Source organism: Gekko japonicus, unplaced genomic scaffold, assembly GCF_001447785.1.
Source record: "Gekko japonicus isolate JY-2015 unplaced genomic scaffold, Gekko_japonicus_V1.1 scaffold792, whole genome shotgun sequence".
NCBI lineage: Eukaryota > Metazoa > Chordata > Lepidosauria > Squamata > Gekkonidae > Gekko > Gekko japonicus.
The window spans coordinates 105716-110183 of NW_015160233.1; positions in this window are offsets into that span (position 1 = coordinate 105716).

A 4468-nucleotide genomic window follows, 5' to 3' on the forward strand; every position below is an offset into this window, starting at 1 on the left:
CTCTAGGCTGCGATCGGGGCCGCGGTGGGGGCGGGCAGTGGGGGGGAAGCCCCGATCGCTGCCTCTAGGCTGGTAAGTGTGAGTTTAATAGTTTATAAATTGAACCATCTTTCTTAAAGTCATTGGGGTTGTGCTGATTAACAAAAGCAAAAACTGTTGTGCCAGGCTGCAGGATTTATATGTATGGACCCCTCTCAGTGCTGGACCCCTTTCACTTCACCAGTTGGACCATATCACATATCTTCAGATAATTCTTTGTGTCTATTTTAGTGAATATTTTGAAATGGTGTGGCGGTACATGCTGGCTCCGTTCCTTCTTTCACAAGCAAAAAAAAAAAATGCTGTAAGCTTCAGTTACTGGTAAATATGATCAAGGTTTTAGGAGCAGACTAACTCCTGAACCTTAGAGGCTTGTTTTGGATGTTAGCTCTCTCCAATATTAAAGTTTTCACCCATAAATGAATTGTTTCTTCAGAGAAACAAGATGATAGTTACCTTAACCTTTTCAGCTGACATAGAATATAGCCTTTCAAGAGCTGTCAGCTTTGGTCATCTCATCGCTAGCTTTGCTGTCTCACCAAATATTCCAACATGCTTGAACAATGGCAACAAAAATACAAGGGAAGAAAGCAGTTTTCTATGCCATGAAATCTTCACTGGTCTCATTTTCTTCAGGGATTTTTCTTAACAATTCATTCTTAACAACTTACATCTCTATTTCAAGACCATAGTTATATCAATACCTGTGTTTTCCAATCTGTGGAGCATACACCTTTAAATATAAACACATATCACTAATTCAGCAAAGGTAATTTCTGTGTGGAACTGGCTCTCTGTAAATGTATTTTCTTGCTAGGTTGTGTCTAGGGTTGCCAGGCTGAGCTGAGCCTGGCAACCAGTGGGAGGGTTAAGGTGGGGACATGGGCCCTTTCTGCACCAGTCGTTTCCCTCACTTTCTCCACGCATCTCTGTCACATTTTTAAATTTCATTCTGCATTTCCTCCCACTTTCACCTTGCATGTCCTCAGGTTTTCTTTTTCTTTCTTTATTGCTTTTTACCCAATCAGCTTTCAGTTTGCTTTCCATTTGCTGCATTCCCGGCTTTTTAAAAAGTGCTTTTATGGTGGACTTTTCGGTTGCCTTGTTTCCAAGCTGAAGGTAATTCAGAAGAATACACATTTCCTCAGATTCTTCAAGCCCACCCTTTTCCTGCCCCTGTTCCTGCCCCTCTTTTTTTGTCAACAGCACTGCCAAGATTGAGGTTTACTATTCCTCCCATACTGCGACTTCTGCCTTCCTCCCTATTTCTGCTCCAGTATTGCGAGGGTTTCCTGTCTTTTAATTTTTTTTTAACAAATTCATTGTAATTGTCGCAATCCGACCCATTAGTGAGAGCTGTAGTTCTATCCATTTAATTACGTCCTTTTTTATTTCCTCCAATAATGTTTTATTTTTATTTTCCATCAACATACTGTTTCTGTTAGTCATAATTATACCAAAATATTTGATTTTATTTGTAACTTCTATTTTTGTAATATCTTGAATTTTATCTATTACTTCTTTCGTGCAATTTTTGTTATTATTGTAGTCTTTTTGAAGTTTATTCTAAGACCTGCCACCGACCCATATTCTTGTACTGTTTCCAAAAGCTGCGGAGTTGAGGTTAACGGTTCCTCTAATATATTCTTATATGTCTTGATGGTGAAAAATCCCTGTCCTTTCAACAAAAATGGCAACAGGACTGCAACAAAATGTTCACTGACCTACAATGGAAGGATATTTGGTCGTCAAAGCTGCTGACCTCTCCTGTTATCCCCATAAAGCCACAGTCATACAAAATTGTAACCAGATGGTACCTCACTCCAGAAAAAATAGCTATGATCTCTTCTGACCACTCCCCCCTATGCTGGAAAAAATGTGGTGAGATAGGATCATTCACTTATTGTTGGTGGCAATGCAAAGTCATTTCCAGCTTTTGGCAAGACATTTTATACCTCAGACATCAAATAACAGGCTACGGTATCCCATATTCACCAAAAGTAATTTGCTTGGATATCTGGCAAAATGTAAACATTCTGCAGATTAGATGAGAACTTATAACCAGCCTCTTGGTTACAGCAAAGAGCTCAATTGCATCAAAATGGAAGTTTCCCTCTGCCCCGACATGCAACAATTGGTTCAATAAGGTTAGGGACCAGTTTGGTGTAGTGGTTAAGTGCGCGGACTCTAATCTGGGAGAACCAGGTTTGATTCCCCACTCCTCCACTTGCACCCCACTCCTCCACTTGCACCTGCTGATGTGACCTTGGGTCAGTCACAAGCTCTGGCACAGCTGTCCTTGAAAAAGAGCAGTTTGTGTCAGAGTTCTCTCAGCCCCACCTACCTCACAGGGTGTCTGTTGTGGGGAGGGGAAGGGAAAGGAGTTTGTAAGCCGCTCTGAGACTCCAAGTGAAGGGCGGGATATAAATCCAATCTCTTCTCTTCTTCTTCTACTACATTATGGAAAAGATCACTGATCATCTCCAGCAGTCTGAAATCTATCCCAGGTCATCCAACTTTAACAAAAAATGGCTCCCATTTCTGGACTATGTTTTAACAAATGAATGCCAACTGCACAATCCAATCTATCTCACCCTCCTGTAGTCATAACACTCACTCTGCTCTATCATTACCTCTTTTTTCTACAGCTTACATCATATAGTGCTTGATTGTGAATTCTTGCAGTACCTTTTAGACATTATGTACTTTATCAGCACAGTACACACATTTTTCACACTGAATCTAGTTAACTGTTTAGTAGAATGTATTTGCTAATATTACCTGTTTTTGCATGTTTATATGTTTATGATGAAGTTACTGATACTGCTATTTTGGGTCGCTTTTGACATATGTTTCTCTTTGCCACCAAAGTCAATAAATTTGAACGTATGTTTCTCTTTATGTGCACTATTATTTGTAACTGCAATGTTGAAATTCAATAAAATACTTTAAAAAAAGAAGACGCCTACAGTTGAGTAATGATTGATGTCGACTTTCTCTGGCTAACTACAAGCATTACTTGAACTTTTGAGGTTAAACCTGTTTGATAAGTGCACCACTGGGTCAGTCATGACATCAGAGTGACCATCAGAGAAACTCAAAATGAATATTGTGTCCACCTAGAGGTATGACCTTAAGGAGTTGTTACCTGAGGCTTGTAATCTTGGAGAGATGTCTTTAAAAATGGCAACAACATAAAACTCTTAAACAAAATCTAATAAAAATTTCACTCTTTGGGGAACTCCCTGGAAACACTGCATTATTGAATAGATTGGTTGCTGTATACTGAGTTTCTAAAAGAAAGTGACTTTTTTGATAGGTTTATTATATGTTTCTAAGTGAAAATGCAATGGGGAAAATAGTGATTTAGTGGCCTAACAATTGTTTACTGAATGTACTTCACATCCGACCAAGCGGTTCAACCCTATTTCTCACCTGTGACTTTAGCCTATAAATTATAATCATGCTGCCACAATCATTATATTATTATTTTTATAGCTCTCAGTTTACAACTCAGGCTGTCCTTGAGCAGGCTCATTGTATTTGTTACCATTTTCTGGGGGAGGATTCATTGACTTGTGACTCTGTATTATGCTCCCTGAACATTTCATCTGATTCTGATGCCTTCTGTATTCCAGAATGCTGCTTCCTTTTCCTGCTGCCGATGTAGCAAGGATTAATTACTTTTTCCTCTTGGCTTGTTTACATATTCAGATGGTGGTGCACTAGCTCACTTCAATATTATCAGTATTCCAGTTAGAGCAGAATTTTATTTGTCGTGAAGAAACATCTTCCTCCTTAAAGGTCAGAAACTGCTTACCCGCCCTCTCATAAGCCCCCCGGGTGGAAAGGGCAAGACCACTGTTCACAAAAATAGACTCCATAGCCAGAGGATGTGACTTGCAACTCAGCCATCAAAAAGACCCCCTTTGTATGAGTCCAAAGAATCCTTCCATACAAGAAGGTCATCCCATATACCCTTAGTGACCCTGGTCCTATGCTGTGAGAGATGGAGGCCCATCATGGACTCACATAATCCCCTAACAAATGCCCTGCCGGGTGAGAAAACCTAGCATGCAAATTTGAGGTGGCCGACTAGCTGCTGCAACTCAGCAATGTAATCATTTTCTTCACCCTGGCCACATCAATTAATTCTCTGCCGTGTACTTAATTTGTCAGCTGATTTGTCACCCAGGGAGCTTAAAATGACAGGTTGGGGTTCATGAACCATGAGAGGTTTTGCAGTTGCCAAAGTAGAAGTTGCTAGAGTTCCAGCAGTGTCCCTGCTTGGCAAAAATTATATATATTATATAATTTGAATTTATGTTGTCTTGACTGACAAACATAACTGAAAAAGATTTGGAAGAAACCTATTCCTAACCTCCTTTTTTTTTTTTTTTTTGAGATAAAATGATAGATGTGATAAAAA